The sequence below is a fragment of the Manacus candei genome, unplaced genomic scaffold (assembly GCF_025592945.1).
Source record: "Manacus candei isolate 608988 ecotype Guabito, Panama unplaced genomic scaffold, ASM2559294v1 h1tg000119l, whole genome shotgun sequence".
NCBI classification, from domain to species: Eukaryota; Metazoa; Chordata; class Aves; order Passeriformes; family Pipridae; genus Manacus; species Manacus candei.
Genome location: NW_026138167.1, coordinates 4,365,895 through 4,388,076, shown reverse-complemented (window position 1 = coordinate 4,388,076; position 22,182 = coordinate 4,365,895). Strand labels below are relative to the sequence as shown.

The 22,182-nt window shown below is 51.4% G+C and overlaps 1 protein-coding gene across 1 annotated transcript in view; it reads left to right on the top strand.

Moving 5' to 3' along the window:
• Window positions 1-8,011: 8,011 nt before the first annotated feature.
• Window positions 8,012-22,182, top strand: part of LINGO1 (leucine rich repeat and Ig domain containing 1) — a 140,093-nt gene continuing 125,922 nt past the window's right edge. Inside the window, exon 1 of the mRNA XM_051770359.1 lies at window positions 8,012-8,183. The gene's annotated coding sequence lies outside the window, so the exon portion shown is untranslated. The remainder of the gene's footprint in view (window positions 8,184-22,182) is intronic.

Genomic DNA, 22,182 nt, shown 5'->3' with positions numbered 1-22,182 from the left:
TTGCAGGAGCATGTCTCCTTTGGTGAGGTGAGAAGGAGATGATCTCCAACAGGACAATCTAGACGTATCCATGATTTTCAAGGCATTCCCCATGGAGCTTTATCAAAAGGGCCCTGGTTGCTCCAGGAGGGTGCAGAGATGAAACTCTCCTTCTTCCCTATCCTGCTGTGGTCAGGTTGGGGTGCAGTGACTGGGGTCAGAGCAGTCCTCCTGAGCATCCATGTGTATGTACAGTATAGGTATTGTGTTGTGTGATATTATGTGATGCTGATAAAGGTGAGAGAAGGGTCGTGGGTGAGCTGGGGGCTGCCACTGTGGGACAGGGATGCTCAACCATGTTTGACCATAGTAGAAGGGGTTGAATGCTGCTTTATTTGGGCACCTTGGTGCTGTTTGTCACTTCTTACTGGGCGACACTAACCTTCGCTCTCCGGGAGTCCTTAAGGGACTGCTTGAGATTTCGAATCATTGATGGGAAGCACCAACTATTAACACTGCTTCTCTTTGTATTCATGATGGATTCTCTTTAGGCATTGCTCTTAGTGGCTCTCCACTGTTAGCTTTTGTTTTCTCCTCAATAGCTTGTCTAATAAACGCCATTATCTTGGGCACAAATCTACTTCATGTCTCAATTCCACTTGGTGAGAGTTGGTAATAACAGCGAAACAGCATCCTTTGAAAAGAGACTCTGTCACCAGCAGCCCTGGATGCCACTTCTCCACTTCCCACACTTGTCCCCAGAGCAGATAAAGACAAGGGGAAGATGCGTGGCCAGAAAGCAAAAGGGGCATCTGCCTGATAAATTGGATGTCTGAGCAGTGCCGGCAGCAGTCAGTGCAGCAGCTCTGGGGATCAGTGCAGCTCGGCCTCTGCCACCTTGGTCATTAGAGAAGATGTGCTTATGGCCTGGGATCCTTACTAATTCCAGCAGATTAGAGGGGAAGGATGGTGGTGAAGGGTGATGGCTTGCCAGGAAGGAGTATTTCTTTCAGCTTGAAGGAGCTTCTCATCTGTGGCCAAATCGAGCTGTTGCCTCCCAGTCTGAAGCTGGTTCTGGAAAGGCTTTAACTAGTAGGTGCTGGAGTGCTTACTGGGTTTTGGGTCAGTCTGCAGCTCTGTAAGTGGAAATATTAGGGCAGGTCTGTATTTTGGCTGAGGGCAGGCAGCATGTTCCCAAGGGTGTTTAAGCCCATGTAGATCTGAGCCCATGGGTGTCCCATGCTCGGAGGGAAGGGAACCATTGGTGGGAGCACACTGCCCCAACTCCTCTCAGTTGTCCCATTGCTAGGATCACAGAATATTCTGAGTTGGAAGGGACCCACAAGGATCACTGGGTCCAACTCCTGGCCCTGCACAGGACCATCCTCAAATGTCACACCATGTGCCTGAAAGTATCATCCAAACGCTTCTTGAACTCTGTCAGGCTTGGTGCTGTGACCACTTCCCTGGGGAGCCTGTTCCAGCACCCAGTCACCCTCTGGGTGAAGAACCTTTTTCTAATATCCAACCTAAAGCTCACCTGGCACAACTTCAGGACATTCCCTCGGGCTCTGTCACTGGTCACCACAGAGAAGAGAACACGTTTGCCTGCCTCCCATAATCATCCCATCCCTGAGTTATAAATATTTTATCCTCTCAGTACCGACTGCATCAAATATTATTTTTTTAGAGGCATTTTCTTTTTCTATTTTTTCCTCACTCGGTTCTTGCATTTCAAAATGTGCCTGCTGCATGTACAGTGCTCAGACATGCTCTCGGCTTCCCCCCAAATGTAATTGCTTTAAAACTGCAGATAGTTGGTGAAAGCAATTTTCTCTCCATTACAGAAGACTCCAGCTCCTCTCATCCTTCATGCAAGTCACTCTCCCCCAGCCCTGCTTTCTCTCTGCCACTGTGCAATGCTCTGCACAATGCTCTGTGGTACCTCTGCTTTCTGGAATGATGCTCCTGTTTTTCCAGGGCTCAAGTGGCTCGTGGTGGGGACCTCTGTGTGGGGGATAACAGGCTTCAGCCACAGCTTGTGCTGAGCAAGGGCGATGCTCACTGTCACCAAAGCCTTTCCCGTGGCTGTGCTGGTGCTGTGTCTCCCTGGCAGGATGGGTACCTGTGTCAGGCACGTGCTCACCGTGGTTTTGCAGCTCTACCACCCGCATGTTTAACATGCTCTTTCTGTTTGCAGGATGTGCTGGGCTCTCAAAAGCACTAATGATGGAAAATAAATTGGAATCTGAGAGAAATAACCTTTTCTCTGTAGGCCTTATCTTGCCTTGCCTTCCTCGGCCATGTTGAAGGCTGTGGCTGGAGGGGACTGTAAATGAGGAGGAGTCCCAGGTCTGTCTGGTCTGTTGTGAGGTGCTGTGCCCAGTGGATCTCGCTCCAGGGAACCTGTCTGCACACTGGTGCTGATAAACCCAAGTGTGGAGAGCGTGGAAGTGAGGTGTTGCTGGACCTTCTTGCAGGGCTTGGGGTCCTGATTTGAAGGTCGAGGCACACCAGGTCTTCTGAAGGTCTGTGTCCTGCATGAGGGGGTTTTAGTTGCATTCTGGCGTGGGGCAGCAGTTGTCTTTGGTTCTGCACCAACCTATCCTGGGGAACAAGGCTCTTGTATCCACTACCCGCCCTGCAGATGGAGTTAGGTCACAAGCAAATCATAAAATCATGGAATGCACCTGAATGTGCTCTGTGCACAGCTATAGCTGCAGCATTCCCTGGCCTGTGCTGGGACCCCATAAGGTGTTGGCCTCCTGCTTGGAGGGGAACATCTGATCCCTCTCCTGCCAAGGACCACCACCCTCACATGCATCAGGGAGGGAGGATGCTGGTCATCACCCCTGGGACATCCCTACTGAGGCCAGCAACATCTCCAGAAGCACCCAAAAATGTCTTGTCTGGGCACAGCAGGAGAGGCTGCAGCAGCTTTGTCAGCATCAAAGCTTTTGGTCCCTGGAGTAGAGCCAGTGTGCCATAAAACCTGCTTGTTCCTCCTGCCCCTGCTCCTGCAAAGGGAATGTGGAACTGGCATGGACCACGAGTCCACAGACAGCCATACCTCACACTGGGCCTCTGGTGAGAGGCTGTTGCCTATCTTAGCACACCCCTGGGCTGCTCTTGGACACGAACCAGCCTTGTAATGAAAGCTTTTTCTATATCTGTTTGTTTTCTGAGCATCAGTTTAATGTCTGGAAAGTCCTCTTGCAGCAGAGCCCAGAGCACTTCAAAGACACTGCGGGAGAGGACGGATGCTCTGTAGGGACCTCGCCCATGTCAGGTGGGGAGAGAAACCAGGCTGACCACTGCAGACAGCTTCCCATTTCCAAGGGATTTGGCTTGGTGTGTTGAGGGAGATGATGAGCTTTGCTCCCACGGCATGGATGCCCATCACTGTGAGAGCCTGCCATGGTATGCACCATGTCCTCCCAGTCTTAGATCTTTGGAGATGTCTAGATGAGGAGCTGAGGGTTTGGGCAGGGAGGATTCATGCATCTGAAACCTGCTGTAGTTGTCTCATTAGCATGTTGAGTGCTTGTGCACCCCTCTTTGGAGGTGATGCAGGTGGCTTCCAGTTCCCACTAAGATGGAGTCAAGGCTGTCTGGCTGCTCTGAAGTGCTCCATACTTCCCCAAAGTGGGACTTCTTGCAGCAGTATCCTCCCAGTCACGTAATTCTGTGCTGTCTTAATGGTGTCAAGCTCTGAATGAGCTCGGGCAATTTCCTTTATAAAGCAACGCACTAAATATGTCAACACTCAGTGCATGTTTTTAATATAATATTTCAGATTGTTTTGAAAGAAGCCAAGATCCTGCTTTCCCTCTTCATTAGGAACGTTTTATGTGAAAGAGATGAACAATAGAGAGAGTTTGCCAGAGAGAAAGCTTTCCCAAGTATTATTTCTGCTGAGAAATCATCTGCTTTTTACAAAAAAAACCCTCAATGCATAACTATCAGGGCAATTAAACAGCGCATCGGCTGCCAAGTAAGGTTGTAGAATTGGCTTCACTGGAGATATTGGAGGCCAGGCCTGACTGTAGCCATTGGGCCTGCTTTAGGCACAGTAAATCCCAGTTCCCAAAGAGGGAATGGACTAAATGACCCACCAGCAGTTCCTGGCCACCTGGGAGTTTCAGAAATAATCTGAGCTGCTCTGGCATAAGCAATTCTAGGCTGCAGGATTGAGTGGGTTTGTGAATCTTGCACTGTTTCAGCCCAGAATTGATGACTTTGGCTTTTAACTCACTTCCTGGCAGGACCAGGAGTGAGTTCTGTCCTGGTTTCCAGCTGGGAGACTTGGTCTCCTGCCATGGAAAGGGTAAGACCTTCTGCCTGCCTGGTTGCAAAGCTCTGTTCCGGCTGGCGCTTCTCAAAAGAAAATAAACCCAAAAAATCCCACTGCAGTACTTTCATCAGGGAAGCTGGGTTCCTGTCTATTCTCCAAAGAGTTTCTCTTTCATCACAAGTTGGAAGAAACTTACAGGGAACTGCAAAATTCCCTCTTCAATGAGGACAAGCCTGAAGGGATGATGGGAGGGAGCTTTTTCCCAAGCCCCTGCCAGCCCTAGCTCTCCTTCCATCAGGCCTCCCCAGCTGAGGTCCCAAGAGGTGCTCTGCAATGACTTCCTCATGAAAGAGATGGCAGCCAAGAGCCTGGAATCATGGAAAAGCGTGTCTGAAAGACAGGGAGCCTCAGCCTCATTAGCTGGGGTGGTTGGAATTGGGGTGGTGGACCCTGAAGAGGGATTTGAGCGAAGAGGGTGATCCCACTGCCAGAATCAGCCCAGGAGAAATGCTCCAGAGGGGAGAGAGTGCATATGTTGGCATGGCAGCTGGCTGTGCCAGGATGTGGGCTGTGATGGGATGCTCTGACCCAGGGCAGGGCAGGAGGGGACTAACTGGGTGGCTTTGAGGTGGGACCTGGCATGTTGTGTGTGTGCTTACTGCAAGATGCTGCTGGGTTGGGGAGAGGCTCCCTGGGGATTCTGCTGGCCTGCTGCACCCAGGACAGGCAGGATCTGGTTTTATTTCACCTCCTGGTAATCCTGTACTCAAATATTCTTCCTGCAGATCTGGTTTTTATCTTTTTTTTTTTTTTTTTTTTTTTTTTACCACTCCTAAGTGGAGTGCTTAAGCCTATTCTTTTGTTTTCTGTGAAAGGAGCAGTAAATCCTTTATCCTGCCTGGCTATTTCTGTGTGCGTATTTTCTCATTGTGCTCCAGCTTGTCAGCTGTGTCAAAGCCCGGAAACCTTGGCCTCTGTCGGACTCCAGACTTGGATTTCTCTGTATTTAACAACACTGGCTCCCTTGGACTAACCGTTCTTTTCTCTCCCCTTGGTGTCTTTTTTCTTTTTCTTTTTTTTTTTTTTTCCCTAAAAAATACCTGGTTAAAAAAATCCCTAACAAGAGAGAGCAAGCGGAGCAGTCTGTTGGGTTCATCCCTGGGCACAGCCTGCCAGTGCAGGCAAGGAGCCACAGCCAGGGTGTCCTCCTGTCCCCCCATGCCTCTGGGGCACCAGAGGGCTGCCTCAGGGAATGGGAACCCCCCTGGGTGAGGGAGCTTTCCGGAGATTAGCTTGGGATCGGCGGGTGCCTAATGCTCAGGCAGTGTATCTGCTGAGCACAAAGGCAGGATTTCGGTGCGCGGCAGGATTAGCCGGGAGCGGGGATGGGGGGTGGAGGGAGAGGGGGATGTCTGTCTCTGCGCCGGGGCCGTGTGCCAGCTCCGGCTGCTGTGCCCACTCCTGGGAGCAAGCCTGGGGTGTCTCCCTGGGGGGGATCTGGGAGAGTGACCATCCCCGTGGCTGGAGGGAGGAAGGCTGGGCTGTGGCACTGGCGGCTGCAGGAGGGACTGAGGATGGTGGCACGGGTGCTGCAGCCCCCTCCACACCCCCGACAGTGGTGGCAGCAGCCTCAGTAAGCTGCCAAGGAAGGCTTTGCTGGAGATGTCAGAGGCCAGGCTTGACCATAGCCACTGGGCACGTTTTAGGCACAGTAAATCCCAGTTCCCAAAGAGGGAATGGACTAAATGACCCGTCAGCAGCTCCTGGCCACCTGGGAGTTCCGAAAGTATGGTCTGAGCCGTACTGGCATGAGCAATTCCAGGCTGGAAGAGTGAGTGGCTTTGTGAATCTTGCACTGTTTCAGCCCAGAACTGATGGCTTGGGCTTTTAGCTTGCTTCCTGGCAGGACTAGGGCTGGGTTCTGTCTTGGCTCCATCTGGAGTGCCCCCCATTCCCCAGGGTCAGTTCCATAAGCTGTGCTGGTGCTCTGTGAACACCATGGCAGCTTCCCACACCAGGCAGCACGGCTGTTTGTGTGAGAACAAAAGAATAAACAATGGAAACTGTGATTAATTACCGCAGCTAATTAGCAGTGTGCTTGGCCTGGGCTAGAACTTGGTAAGGTGCCAAAATCAGAGGAGAAGCCACGGGAGAAACTGTGATCAGAACCTCTTTGGAGAGGGAGCAGGGAAGGGGAGAGGATGCTTTCCCAGCACTTCTTTGCAACATGCCACATAGAGAGCTTGGGCTGGGTACATCACTGCCTGTATACCTCGGAGGGGATGCTACTGCCATCCCCAGCATCATCCTTCCATTTCCTGGTGCTGCCTTTGCTGAGAGATCACTTCCCTCAGCCACAATCAGCATCAGGAGCTGGGTGTTAGACCCTGCTGCGCTCCAGTGCTGCAGCTGTTAATTACCAAACCCTCGTTAGGGTCCGAGGAGTTGTCTTCCCTACGGAAAAGGATCATCCTCGCTCGCCTTTCCCTACACTGTACAGCAGCCTTATTCTTTGCCCTCCATTTTCAAATTAGCTCAAGGACCATGATCAGCAAACAAATTTGCAGCAAGCTCATGGTGCGCTTGGAGATTTGGAAGAATCCTTGGCAAATATTTGCCAGGCTCCGCCGCAAACCCAGTGAATACTTTTCATGACTGAGAGACGCCGAGCGTAGCTGGCAACTTTGGATAGGATGGCAGACCTCAGGTTGGGGATGGCTGCTAAAAAAATACTTGAGCTAACAGATATTCTTTAACTTGCTTCCATCCGTCCTTTTCTCTGCCCTCTCGCTGTGCAGCATGGGGATAGCTGAAGATACACTTGACTGCAGCCATAGCAGGATCACATCAGCCCCATTAAAAGGTGGCTGCACCTAAATGCCATTTGCTCAGTGAGGTCTGAAGTGGTGCCCTTTGGAGTAATTGGGAGATATGGCCCCTTTTCCGAGGACAAGAGAGTCTATTTTTCAAGGCGCCATCACTTTATTATTAATTTGTTAAACACTGCTCAGAACTGTTTGAGAAGCAAAAAAAGGATGTGAGCTCTGCCTTGGGGACCTCACTGATAAATAAATGTATTAAGTCAAACCTGTGCTGCAGAGGAGAGTGCTGCACTCGAAGGTGAAGGTGGCACCTCCTCCATCAGGACAGGGCCTCGCTTCTCCATCAGTGTTGAAGTCAGGAGGAGTGATTGCAGATCAGCAGGTCGAGGACCTGCTTTCTCTTAGCATTTCTGAGGTGCCAGTGGAACCCCTTGATTTGTGAGCAGTGGAGAGAGCTCCCCTGGCCTTCTGAGACCCCTGGCTGGGCTCATGCAGGTGGGGGGTCCTTCCCTTGTGCATCCATGGCTGTGTGCTTCAGTGTGGGCAGGGGGCTGCTTGCACAGGCAAGCTTGTGCCTTCTCCCCCTCCCCACCAGTGATGCTGGAAGCACAGTAACACCCTCTGGGAGCTGCTCCCAAAAATCACCCTGTGCCTGGCAGGAGCCCCTCAGGGGGTGCTGGATCTCTTCAAGCATCTGCACCTCGCATCCAGATCTAGGCAGATCCCACTGGACTCTTCTTCTTTCCTCGATGACGGGGAGGAGGGGAAATAAGAGCAAGATAGAAAAATATCAATATATAAAGTTCTGTGCTTTCTTAGCTTTCAAGTCAAACTTGCCGTGGGGTTGGGTTTGCTCGGTGTGTGCTCAAAGCCATGAGTTCCAAGCTTGACATCTTCTGTGCCTTCTCATCCACAGCCCCCTGTGCCCGGGAGTCATGAGCTGCCCTCAGCACCCGCAGACCCGCCGGAGCAGCCTCCTGGCCGCAGCCCCCTGGCACTGTTAGGCTTCCCTGCTCCCCTGGAAGGTGCTCATTGCTGACGAGGAGAACCAGCTGCGCCCACACCCAGCCTCCAGCATCCCTCCCAAGGTAAGGATGTCTGTGAAAAGCAAGGGGTTGGCAAATGCAAGCGAAATCAGGTTGTTTCTTGTGTCTGTCGCGCCTCCTACCTGCTCCTCTTCCCCTCATCTGCCCTTCTCTTGCAATTAAAAGGTGATTTTGAAGGTGAGGTAGCTCCTGGTGAAACCTGTTGCTTGCAGATTGTATCCTGTCTGAATTTGCTCGTAGTTTTAGAAACTCCTGTGCTGCTGCAAGGAGCTGGGCTTGGGTGGGACTGGTGCCTTGTGACTGCCTCTGCTTCCCTGATGTACTTCTGAGGATAATTGTCTATAATTTGCCTCTTAACGATGCTCTGGAGGCTTCCCAAGCACACACTGCCTTTCCTCCCACTGTAAAAGGCCTTTGGGGTATTTTGGAGGCTTCCTGTGGCGGGGAAGCAAGGGGAGACTGGAGAACAGTGTTTGGGAGGGGGCTGAGTCCCTGTCCCAGTGAAACCCCCTCATCTGCTCCTTGCACTTGGCAATAGGAATTTTTTAAGGTTAAAGAAGTAGAGCTCAGCTTGTGGGGAGTGAGCGGGGGCTGAGGCTGATGCCAGGGCCAACTGCCATCCTCATGCATGCAAAATCAGTATTCATGGCCGAAGAGTGGAAATCGGGTTTAGAAACCAAGAACTTGATTTCTGGGATGACTTTGGGTTTTGAGATTTTAGGGGCCCCTTGCTTCTCGGTGCAAACAGAGGTGTCAGCTGTGTACAGTAGCATATGAGCATCTCAGCTTCTCTGTGTGCCATCTGCAGTGCAGGGGAGCTGGGGCCTGGAGGGAGGTGAGGATGTCACCAGCCTATTGCATGGTGGGCATGGGCATGAGACTCCTGTCTCGAGAGGTCTATGAGAAGGTCACAATGGACCCAGCAAGTTAAAAATGTAAGTCAGAGCTGTGATCTGGCTTGTCCTAATTTCCTTTGGGAGCTCCTTACCTGCAGGGTCTGGAGCTGGGATCAGCTGGGATGCTCCAGCTGGGAAGCCGAGGCCAGTTCAGACTGGGCAGGCTGACATCCTTGCTGTAAATATCCAGCCAGCTCTAATCCTCCCGGTAGCTCCATCATTACTGTTTTCCTAAGAGTTATTTGACTCTTTGTGTTGCACTTCTCAGACAAATGGCTTTTAAATAAAACCTCTGCTAACTCGTTAGGCTTCCTGTCCAGGTCACTTCCTGCATGAGTGATTTATAGGGCTGTTTTTAACATTTTATTAACTTTAAATCGCCTGGCCCAGTCAATTGGAGTCTATCCCATTAGCTGTGGTGAGTGGCTGCCCAGGGCATCAGGCTCTCCTGCTGCCTCCTTTGCTTCTGGAGGGGCCTCGATGCTGTGAGACCAACCATGGTGAGAGACAGGAAAGAACAGAAGGAGAATTTAGATAAGGAGGAATAGATCTGGGATGGATAAGTGAATGCATAAGGGTTAAGGAGATAATGGAGCTTGTGATCCTATCTGGGAAGGTGGCTTATCTCCTGCTGTTGGTACTGTGATTACTTGGCTGCATCTCCCGCAGCACCTGAGGCAATGGGAGAGGAGCATCAGGGCTTGGTAAGGAGGTGGCTGCTCCAGACCCATCCCAGCAAGGCATCACTGCTGGAGCATCCCTGAGTGCCCACCTGGGTAGGATGTGCCTGTATTAAATAAACCCTGTCTGTGGCTGTGCCAGAGACAGAGTCTTCCTCCTTGCCTAGTGCATGTGCAATTCCCTTTAGCTCCTGGCATCCCATCTGATCCAGCAGGCTGCCTTGTGTCCAGTTCCCTGCCATCTCAAACTCTCCCCTGCAGCTCCTTCCTCCTTGGAGCAGCGTAGAGCCAAGTCCTGCAGCCCTGGCACTATGGTGAGCGGGGCTGAGTGAGCAGAAACGACTCTGGCTGGGAAATCCAAATGAAATGGAGATTGTAAGTGATGTGAGGCTGCAGCAGCAGCTTTGATTATCTCTGGTTTAGTTGCTGCTCTCCCCACCGTGCCCTGTCTTCTTTTCCACCCATGCTCAGAGATGTTATTCAGTGGAGTTTTCCAGCTATTGGTAACAGGAGAAAAAACCCCCTGAACTCTTGCTCAGCCAGAGCTAATGAGCTCTCTCTGGAAATAAAAGCATCCTAAGGACAGCCTTGTGATACAGAACATCTCGTTCTCTGTGGCTGCTCCGGCCACCACCTCTGAGCAATGGCCCAGCACAGGGCTGGTTGGGAGCTGAATGAAGCTGTCACCACCCGTCCTTCCCCCCAGCCATCACTCATGTGAGGCATGGATAAAACTTGGGCCATGCTTTGCTCCTCTGGCAGAGCCCTACTGTGAGGACAGGGATTTGTGAACATTTGTCCAACACCCTGATGGCAGAGCCTATTTCCTTGTACATGCTTGCAGGACAGTGCAAGGAGGGGTCACATGTCCCCATGGGGCAGGACCAACTTTAAGTGGCTTAGAAAGGGATTTGATAATGCCTTGGCTCCAGTTGCTGGCTTGGATGGAGGGGTGTATGGAGGTGGACTCCCTGCAGCCCCATGTGTCTGCAGGGAAAGCAGACCTGCAGTCCCCGAGGGCTGTTGAGGCTGTCAGGAGTATGACCAGGAGGGAATTTGTCTTGCAGCAAAGCCAGCATCTGAAAGCCATTGCTTCTGATGTGCCCATGATTTGCTGAAACCTGCGTCTCCTTTGTCATTTTTCTATCTGTCTCTGTCTCAAATCCCAGCGCAGAGACAGGGAACTTGCTCGCAGAGACGAGTAGGTTTTTTTTTCCCTCCACCTTTAAATATTTATTCTGAGCTCTCAAGATACACACACTGTGATCCTGGGAGCCTGCCTGTGTGCTGGCAGCGTCTCCTGCACGGCAGAGCGGGGCTGGCAGCCTTCCCTCTGGGGAACACGGGCAGAGGCCATTCCCGCTCCTGCTGCCCTGTGCAAGAGCTGTTGGGTCCAATAGGAGTGACATGGGGCGTTCCCCTCTTTCTACACGTCGGCTCACATGGGAACAAAGCCCAAGACCCACTAAAATGTTGTCCAAAGAATGTGTGGGTGTTGTGAGCTGCGTTTTTGGGGCTGAGACAGAGTCAAAAACAGCCTGGTCCATCTGGCGAGCTCCATCACTGGGGTGGCACATCCCAAATGGCACCCACCCCACTGTCCCCTGCTTGACTTTCCCTGTCCCCAGCAGCATGCAGAGCTGCCACTGGAGGTTTTCCCTTTCCTCCCTGCAGCTTGTCCAGGACTCTCAAGGTCATGTGGGTAACTGGAGCGATGCTGCCAGCCTTAGCTTTGCAGCCCGAGCTGCTGTGCTGTGCTGTGCTCAGCTGTGGCTTTGGGCCTCCCTCCCTCCCTCCCTCCCTTTCTCTAGGCTTGCTCCGCTTTTCCAAGCCTTTCAGCTGCCGCCACTTGGGTACACGGATTGCATGCAGGAAGAGGAGCCCTGTGCTGCTGGGATGCGTGTGCCTGGCATGCCGATGAGGAGCGAGGCTGGTGCTGGGGTGTGGTGGCTCTGCCTGGGATGTGCTGGGCGCTGACAGGCTGTGCCAGAGCACGCACTGCAGGCGCTGTCCCATGGGCTCCTGCGGAAGGGGAGGTGGAGTCCCACATGGCTGCAACTGCCACCTTCCAGGCATTTTCCCTGAAAGCTGGTTCTCCTGCAAAGCTGGCTCACTTCTGCCTCTGCTACGGGACAGACCAAGGAGTACGGTGGTATTGAACTCCAAGCAAAAAAAGTCAGGAGATCCTTTCTCAAAGCAGCTCTGCAAGGGATGGGAGGATGTCTGCCTTTCCAGGTGAGCGCACTCTGCCTCCAGCTGCCGCAGCCCGAGTGCCCTGCTCAGCAGCTGGCACTCATCAACACAGAGGCTTGTCCCCAGTTGCCCCCAGCAGGGGGTCTCCAGGAACTGTAAGGTTGTGGGCACTGACGCAGAAAATCCTTTGCAGAAGCCTAGGATTGGATGGCAGGTGTGGCTCTACCGGGAGATACTTGAAACCAGCACGTAGCCAAAGGCAAGAGGAGGCAGAGGAGACAATAGCTGATGTAGTGGGATTTTTTATTTTGTCTGAGGAGAAATAAATTAGAGCCAACTTACTAGTACAGTGCTAGCACTGAAAAAATGAACTCCAGTAAACTGCAAAGTGGTGAGGTTGAGACCACAGTGGTGGTCTCCTGGTCTGGTTTTCCCACACCTGCCTGCCCTCTGCCTGCACCTACCATAGGCTGGCAGCAGCACCACCCCTCTCAACTCTCACTGAATTTCTGAACGTAACAGCCTCATTAGCAGGAGAGGTTTCCCCAAGATAAGTTACTGCTGCTGTTAGAAGGGCAATTATCTTTCTTTTCTGCTATCACACCTGTAGGCATTGAAGTTGCTGCTCTTACACTGTGTCATGGCTGAGCTCTTGTGCACAGGATGGTACCGTCAGGAGAAAGAAGTTAAATTATAGCAAGGATGTTTTCTGGAAAGAAAAAGAGATTTTTTTTTTCATTATGGGTTTGTTCCCTCTTGGTCGTCTCACTAGGTCAGAGCAGCTACGCCCATGCAGAGTGATGCCAGCCCCTGCCTCCCCTTCCTGGCACCTACCTGCACTTGGCTTGGTTGGGATGGTGGCTATGAGTGTCTTTTATGGAAGACAGAGGAGCTCTTCTATGTGTCACACTCCTACTCTGCCTGTGCCTCTGCCTCCTCCTGGTGTCACCCCTTGCCCAGGACTTCAACACCCCAGGGCTCCCCAGAATAATCCAGTGGGATTGTTCACTGTGCAACATGTCTGCAGTAACAGACAGTGCCAGAAGTGTCTCCTAGGAGTGAAAATCTGCAGCCTGAGACTTGTAGAAAATATTTCTTCGAAATTCAAGCTTATTCGGTCATCGGTCATTTGACCTAACAAAACCCTTTGGCACTCCCTGAGGCATGGGGAAAGCTCCCAGAACACACGTGGGGGATATTTGCGGCTGGATGTTGTAATAACTTAGTAGTGAGTGGTTGGGATAAGTCATATTTCATAAAATCAGCCAGGAAAAAAGATCGGTGATTAATTCTTTTTAATAAACAATGGTGAGCAGTGTGTCTTGGTTTGAGCCAGACTGACTTTTACAGTGATTCATGGATTTTTCCACAGGAAAAATCACCTTTGTGGGGATTGCTGGTGTGCGAGGTGCCTGCTTGGCTTCATGAGTAATTCCCCCCCACTCTGAAAGCACCGGGGTGTGGAAAAACGATGAACTTCTCCGCGGGAGCTGAGAGGGAGGAAGGGTGTGCTTGGCTCTGCCGCTGCAGCCAATGACTGTGTCCTTTCGAAGAGCATCGCAGGACGTGGGGGAGTGGGAATTTCACTGCCAGAAATGCTGAAGGACGTGAATCTCAGGGAAAAAAATGTGCGGAGCTGAGATGTCTGTGCGTGCTGTGCTAGGCTGCCTAAGAGAGGTCAGCTGGGACCAGCCAGTGCTCCTTTTTTTTTTTTTTTTTTTGCAACGTGCTGCAGCACTCCTCCGACAAAGCAACCGCCCCAGGAGGAGCGTGTCCCAGCATCGTTCATTCCTGGTTAATTTGGTTTTCCTTTATTTCCAGCCCCTCGTGCTGGAAGCTGGCCAGCCTCCGTGGTCCGTCGTGCGGCTGGCATTGACGGGTTTGGGGCGGGAGCGTGCACAGGGGGCGGCAGCGTGCGGCTGGAGGTGTAGGGAGCGTCTGCGTGATGCTGCTTTTTAAAAAACAGCCGAGGTGGGATGGGGAAATGCCGGGCGAGGCACTAGTCATAGGTGTGAGCAGTGCCTGTGCCTGGGAGGCAGCACTGGGGGCGGCGGTGGCCCTTGCTGCGGCGTTAGGGTTGTTTTTTAGTTTGGAGATGAAAGCAAGAAAAAGCTCCGTAGTTCTGCTGAGACTAAACTTGAAGCTTAATTTGTTTTCTTGATCGGTTTTTTTTTTTTTTTTTGACCGTTCTTGGTGAAAAATACAAGTATTTGGCCAAAACTTTGAGTTTCACAGCAAGGAAAGGTGGCACAGTGGCGGGAGAGGCTTGTGTACAAATGTAGCTGGGAAGGAGTAAGAAACAGCCTGAAGGTTGGTCCAGCATCAGGAAGCAACAGGCAGGCTGACACACCCCTTGTTGCAGTAACACCCCGTGGTGGTGTGGCCCTGCCCACCAAATATCCACCCTGATCCCCTGTCCCCAGAGCATCACAGGGACTGCATTCCCAGGCCAGCGTGCCGCTTCCTCCTCGCCCTCCCTCAGCCCTCCCTCCACCGTGGTGCCAATCCCGCATTCATTACGATGCCCATGTACTTCTCTAAGCCCAATATAACTTTGAATTACTGCTCATCTATTCCTCTTGACATCCTCATGCCCATAACTAGGAAGCCTGCATTACCCGTTTGCACATCTGTCAAGCTGCGTGTTCCTCGGCCATTTCCAGAGATACATAAAATTGCCCGTGGTTATGACATTATTGACAACCTGCCCCATCTCCTTCCCCCTCCCCGAGCCCAAATGGCTGCCTCGCTTTATGAGGATTGATATTTGGGCAGTAAATATTTTAGAGCCTCATCTGATGAGTGTGTCTGTGTGGGTGAATACATTTGTGGCTGAGGACAGATGTTGCAGCTATCTTCATTGGAAATGCAGGGCCTTGTCTTTCTCCTCTCTGCCTCTGCAGCATCTCTGTCATCTCTCTCCAGCCCCTCAGTGCTGCCTGTTCCCAGTGAGAAGAAGGGAAATTGTAGGGAAAAGCCAAGCAGATGTTGCCAGGAAGGACTAGAGCTGGCAGAGCTTTGTGAAGGGTGTTTGGCCCCTATGGCCCATTGCTGCAGCATCCTGCTGCTGGGTTCCCCATGTCCCCCAGTAGCAGGATTGAATTTCTATGGCAAGGTGTTTTCCTTCCCTGAACCCAGGGAAACCACCAATTCCTGCTGTGCTGGACAAGTAGCTTTTGAAAAAAAAGACGACAAGCATCAACTTGTCTGTGGTTTCCAAAGGATGTATTTTGACTCCTGTTCTGAAAAGCTGCTTCATCTCCCAAAGTTTCAAAATGCACTTCAGTAAATGCCTCTAAAGAGGAAACAACTTGGGAACAGCACAGCCTGGGTGATCTGAACCATTGTTTTATCTTGCTGAGAAAAGCAAAGGAGCCCATTTTCAGTTCCTCAAAATGATTTGCTCTCTTTCCCTTCAATCAGCAAAACAAAGAGTGTTGCCTGATTCCTAGGGAAGAGAAAAAGAAGACTCAGCTCCTGCAGGGTGAGCTGGGGCTGGGCTAGGCTGAGATTTTGGGTGTCACAGCTCTCTTTGGGCTGGATCTAAGCTGTGGGTACCAGGATTCTGGGAGCTTTTAACATATGTCTGCACTCTGACTGTCTGGGAGTTTTGCTTGTGTTAACAAGCAGAGTTGTCTTTGCACTGAGATCCAAACCTGAGATGGGACTCTGGTCTCTTCCCTGCAGGGAGGAGAACTGCATGGGTCTCTGGCATGAGTCCTCTCCCCACACAGAGTGGTTGGAGCACATGCAAGACAAGTCAGCTGTGCTCTGTGATTCCTTCTTGCCATTTTTCTACTTGTTTTTTTCTTTGAGCCTGGACCAAGTGCCTCAAAATGTGTGAAAAACCATCTGCCTGGGGGGCAGTGTTGCAACCCCTCCATTGAAATCCCTTGGGGTCTTTGTCTCGAGAGCAGGACCTTCCTGGCTCTGAAGTGGGTGCTGCATGCCAGGCTGGGCCCTGCCAGCCAGGGTGAGGTGATGTACCCCCGCTGACACTTCACCCAGCACCAGCTGTTCCCAGGGTGTGGGTGTCCCTTTCCCCACCCTCTCGGCTTGCCAATAGGGAGCAATGTGTTTAGGGGAAGGAAGTAGGATGGAATATTTCTTGTTGCTGCTACTTGAGGTTTGAAGCAGTTGTGTAGTGCCCAAGGGGGCACGTGGATTTCCAGGGGTGCCCTGTGGGTCTTCTTGGTGGCCACTGTGCTGATGAGTGCAGGTGGCTGCTCGTACCATGGAGTCCACTGTACCTCTTATATCCAATTTGCTCATTCAAGAAGAGATCTGTGTCATCAAGGAACTGTACAGGATGGCTTTACAAAGGTGCTGGGAGAGTAGGAGGTGTCCAGCTCCAGTTACAAGGGCTTGGTGTCTCCATCTCCAAAAAGCCTGGCTGCAGGAGCCACGTGCCAAGGGGAGGGGTTCAGTGGCCTCGTTGACTCGCTGATGAAGGATGCTGCCCTGGCCCTGGCCAGTCTGCTCTTTTACAGCACTATAGTATCTATTTATTTATGATTTCTGTGGGTGGTGTTTTGGATGATCTATTGAGCCAGAGTGAGATATTTTGAGGCACAGTGAGATATTTTAAAAACATCTCATCACTCTGGAAATATCCATGGTGCGATAGCTGCATATTAGTCATTCGGAAAGGGAGTGATTTCAATGAAATAAAAAACATTTCATCTTGTCAGAGCATTTTCACTCACTGTCTGCTAGGCAGCTCTTGTCAGTCTTCAGTCTCTGTGGCTGGTTTTACTCTTCTGAGGCAGTGCCTTTTTATTTTCTAACAAGAAGTAAAATAAAACCTATAATGGATATTGGTAGCTCTGAACTCATCAATTGTCAGTAAGAAAGAGCCTCTAAAAAGATGGAATAGACCCTCTTTGCACTGGATTATTTCCAGTGAGATTATTCCTCTCAGGAACTGTCTGCATTTGGAAGGGGAAACTCCTCCTCCAGGTACTGGACCTTGAACAAAAGCCCCTGCCCTCCAAGGTGATTTATCCCCCTGAGAAGTGAGAGTAACTCCAAAACTCTTGTACACCAGCTGGAGATTGGAATTAGGCTCATGGAGAGCAGAAGGAGAGATGGTTTTCTCCTAGGAGGAAAAAAAAAAAAACCTGTTAGAAAACACAAATGATGAGACCTCGTCCTGCAAGGGAAAACAGCACAAAGCCGTTCAGCAAATGAAAAGCCAAATGAGCTGTGAAAACCCACCACCACGGTAGGAGAGATTTTCACTCAGAGGAAATCTGCCATACATCACCTAATATTCAGCTTTGCACTGCCATTTGGGAAAACGTTCATCATGTTCCACTGGTCCCTGCTCCACTTTATGTGTATCTATAGCTGGGGTTTGTGCAGCACAGCCCACGCGCCCTGGGGAGGAGGCATTCGGCCGAGATGCTCCCTGTACTTTGATCGTTCTCCATAATCAGGCAAAGAGTAATTGCACTGTGGTTACGCTGTGAGTACTGCACGCTGGTGCTTCGAGGGATGCAACTGCCATTTCCTCATGCAACCAGTAGATAACTGCTTCGATGGCTCAAAGCAATCCCTCTGTGGGTAAATCTTTGGTTGGTGTTGATATCCCGAGTTTTCTCAGGGTACGGGGGTGCTATGATCCTGGATCGTGATCACAGAGCTACAGAATAGTCTGGGTTGGAAGGGACCTCAGAAATCATCCAGTCCAACCCCCTGCCTTGGGCAGGGACACCTTCCAGGAGACCAGGATGCTCAGAGCTCCCTCCAACCTGACTTGAACACTTCCAGGGATGGGGCATCCGTAGCTTCTCTGGGCAACCTGTGCCGGTGCCTCACTTTCCTCAAGCACAGCTAAGGGCACCTCCCTGGTGGGAATGGGCTTGCACATAGCTGTTTTGGGGGGATGTTTCTCTGCTGCTGTGGCTCCCCCTTGGCCATCTCCTTTGAGTTTGTGAGTCTTAGCTGGGTTTTCTTTGCACCTACTGCCAGTGCTGAGCTCTGGCTGCATCCCTCTGCATGCCCACCCCTCTTCCAGTCACTGCAGCCAGAGAAACTCCAGCCAGGGCTTTAAAATCAACTTAAAAGCAGGAGAGGGCAGGGGGAAAGCAGCCCTGGGTCACCCTGGAAGGGTGCCAATGGTATCTCCAAGTTCAGTTAGCCCTGGTGCCTTGGAGCCTTCTCCCCAACTCCCCCAGGACAAAAGGGGCATCCTTCCCCACAAATGCAGGAATTGCCAGGATCAGGGTGGTGACTGCCCTGGAACAAGTGCCCATAACCCCATCTTGCTAAAATCTGGGCTTGGCAGTGACGACTTGTAAACTTTACAATTGTTGCCTTTTATTTCTGGCCAAATCAAATGAAAATGGCCAACCAGAGCCGTTTCTTTCCATTAACCTTTTCCCTTTCATGTCCACGCTTGACCCAAAATAATATTCTTTTGGTTTGCACTTGGTGCTCCCCTACTGGACACTAATTCAGTTAGTTCAGTTAATTAATGAACACAAGCTGACCTCTTGTACTTCTTAGCCAGGGGTAGGACTTTTCGCCCACGTGGGGAATCCTCTGCTCTCTTGTCCTTGTGGTGTGGCATCCTCTGTGTCCCTTTGCTAGTGGCGAGCATGTCCTCGTCCTGTGCCCCTGAGTCAGCACTATGCTGCTGGCATGCTATTTCAGCTTGGAAAAAAAAAAAAAAAAAGAAGAAAGTTTCAGTATTTAAAGTATTTAAGCAGATGGGAAGCCACAAACTACAGTCGGTGGAAGGAGCGTGTTTCATGACTAACAAAATATGCCAGGTAGGCCGTTCCACTTGAGATATTTTCAGGAATGTAATCACTTTCACACATCTTCATAAATTTGCCAAAGTGTTAGTTTTCCCCCATATGGATCGGGGAGGATGCAGCATGTCATGACTGTTGCATGCATCTTGAATGCTGTGTCTTCATGGTGGATTTTTTTTTTTCCTCTTTATTCCCCCCCATCCAGGATATAATTGCAATAAAAGTTTGATTCACTCCTCCCCATAATTACTGTGGGCAGAGAGGGTCATCCTTGAGCATTTTGGTGAGGGAGCTCCTTGGACAAGGCAGGGCAAAGGACGCAGAGGTTAAATCCCTAATGATTCCTCCTAAAAATGACTGGGTTTGGGCTGGAGTGGTGCCAGGGATGCTGTCCCCAGTGGGATACCAGCAGGTGATAAAGGGATGCTCTAAGGGAGCCCCAAAGACTGTATCCTTCCCATTGAGCTCCTCTGAATAGATGCTCCAGCATCGCACTGGGGTAAACAAATGCAAAATATTTTGAAGTCATTCAGTCTCGGCCTTGAATTCTTTCTTTTCTTTCTGGTATCATGGCAAAATTAAATAAAAGCACCAGTTTTCTGCATGTTATTGATCTTTCACTCAAAATCTGGGCCCCTTTCCAGGAAAAATGAGTCCTTTTGTGAACAAAGAGACAGGCACCTTCCCAAAAAAAGGCAGCTTTCAAATCTAATGTTCTGTGTGTTTGAAATTTCATGTTTCTGATAGGAAAATATCAATTTCACTCAAATTTGCAGAGAAGTGATGTGGCGGGGGGGGTGAAAGATGGCCCTGAATGGATTGATGAGCACTTGAAGGCTAGATTGCCAGAGGGATTTAAAAGCAAAAGGAAAAGCAACCTTGTCACTAATTCTGAGCAGCTTGTGTTTGAATCCAGAGCCAGGCTGTTGGGCTGGAGCTGGCCCTGCTGTCCTTGTCCCCTGGGGACCTGGAGCCTTCATCATACACCATGCATGTGGCAGGAGGGCTTAGCCCATCTCTCTTGACCAGATCTCAATCTCAGTGGTTTATACACTCTTTTTTCTTTTTAACATTGCTGCTGGAGCCAGATTTTAAACTGGTGTGTGTTGGTCTGTTACCTTGGTTGGGTGCCCCACTGAGAACTGCCTGCCAGTGTCTTAGACAAGCTGGGCTTTGCCAGCAGTGTTTTACAGGTTAATTTGTCAAATCTCTGTAGCTTGATTATTTGTTGGTGAAGCCCTTGGGAGTTGCTTGGGAGGAGATGTGTTACTATGCTCCCTTGGACTGTGCTACCACATGGATGCTCAGCTGTTGGGCAGGCTGCCGAGCTGGTTACCCTAAATATGTGTTCATAGCTCAGCCCATCGCTGTGACACCCCCATTATAATGAAGGGGGCTGTGTTCACCTTCAGTCCTGCTGCTGCATCCTTTGATAGCAAGTAAATTGGTTTTATTCATATTTCATCCCTGGGACAGCAGTGATGCTCCATCCTTGCTGTAATGCGGAGGTAGTGGAGGCAGCGCTGGCTCAAGGGCATTGTTCTCAGGGCGGTCCATCCCAGAAACATGGAATGGTTTATGTTGGAAGGACCTTAAAGATCATCTCTTTTCCACTCACCCTACCATGGACAGGGACACCTTCCACTAGACTTGGTTGCTCAGGGCCCCATCCAACCTGGCACCCTGCTCCTCCTCAGATGCCACATGAAAAGTTTGCTTGGTGCTTGAGCAGAGAATTCCCCCGCCCCCCGCCCCAGTGGGATTGCTCCCGGGGCTTTGCTCCCCGGCTGCGTGTGTAAGCTCGCTTATCTTTGGAAAGGCACGGCGGCACTGACAAGTGGTGCAGGAGATGGGGGCAGTAGGTGGATCGTTTTTAGCAGCGCGCACGCACGGAGCAGACAGCTTGGGCATGTTCCAAAACACTTCCCACGCCCCCAGGCTGAATTTTAAGAAGCTGGGGCATCTGCACGTTCAAAACGCTCCAGGGTTGGGGGGGGGGGGAAGAAGGAAAAAAATCCCCAAGGCAGGCAGAGCAGCCAGCGCGTGGAAGGGGCAGGCAGCACCCAAGGGCTGATGTCTTGCTGCAGAAGGGAGTTTGTTGCAAAGGCTGAGCAGCTCCAAGCCGCTCTCTGGAGGGGCAGAGCACAGGTGAGCGTGGAGCCTCGTGGTGCTGACTTGCCTTGCGGCTGCTTGCAGGCTGATCTCGCTCTTGGTTGAGTGGGGGGAATGGGAAGAGGAGCTTGAGTTACCCAGGAATGGTGCCCGGGTGAGTGCCTGTTCCTCCTGTCCATCTGGGGTGGTGCAGCCTCTGAGGAGCTCCCAACCTTTGGGGTCCCCAGAGCCATGCAGTAAGGTGGGGGTTAGTGGGGGGATAGAGCTGTCTTCCTTATGGTGATGGGAATGTGCTCATCCTACCTTTAGTGTTTCCAGGGGCTGCCTGGGATCCTGCCCATTGATAGCAGGAGGTGCCCCACTGATTTCTTTCTCTGGGGCAGCCCTGGAACGCAGGACCAGCCTCATCCCCTTCTGCAGCTCCTGGGAAAGCTGAAAAAAGCAGGCAGGGAACAGGAATTGATGCTGGGAACATGCAAGCCCTGAGCTTGCACTGGATGGCTGAAGGCTATTTCAGCCCTACCCTGGGCTCCCTGGGGCAGGGTGAGATATCCAGCCCAAGAGGGGAACCTGTGGAGGACAGCCTATGTGTACAGTCCAGCAAAATCTTAGATCCTCTGGAGTGATGATCCGGCGTTCATTTCTGAGTCCTGGTATAGCTTTGGATAAGTAGCTTCGGGCTGTGAAGGTTGGGAGGTTTCGGTGCTGGGTGCCCAGTTTACATGCTGAAAGTAGCCCCGGCTCTTTCTCTTGCTGCTTCCTTGAGATCCAAGGTCTCTGCTCCTGGTGATATGGGCCCTTGGAGGTCTTGCACTGGAGCATCAGGAAGGGATGAGTGTTAAATCTGGAGAGCCTGAGCTGCCTTCTGCATTCCTCAGTTTACTGAGTCGGTCTGTGCTCTGCGATACAGGGATGGGGAACGTGCCCATCTGCATGGAGAGCTGCTGGTGGGGAGGATGCTGGCATGACATCCTGGCAGCCTGAAGCCATCCTCGCAGGGTGTCTGGGCTCTGATGGCTCCCTCCCATCTCACTGGGCCAGGCACTGGGGGATGCTCCTCCCGGCGTGTCACGTGCCAGAGGGGCATCGTCCCAGCACTCCGCTGTGCTGCCTCCCGTGCTGCTCAGCACACGGTCACCCTGGCACGGGGCATCTTGCACTGCACCCTTCTGCTCTAACAAAGCTGGTGGCTTATTTAAAATGTGACTTTTGCCTGGTGGCAGCAGCTGGCAGCGAGGAGACTGGGAAACTCGTGAGGAGGGAAAAGTAGAGAAGTCCAGGCACGGAGAGCTACATGTCTCCAAGCTCAGAGCTCTTTTCCTTTCATTTTGGGAAGAGAAGACTTCTTGGGAAGCCTCTGCTTCCTAGGCGTCCTTCCAGAAGATGCTGAAGCAGACTC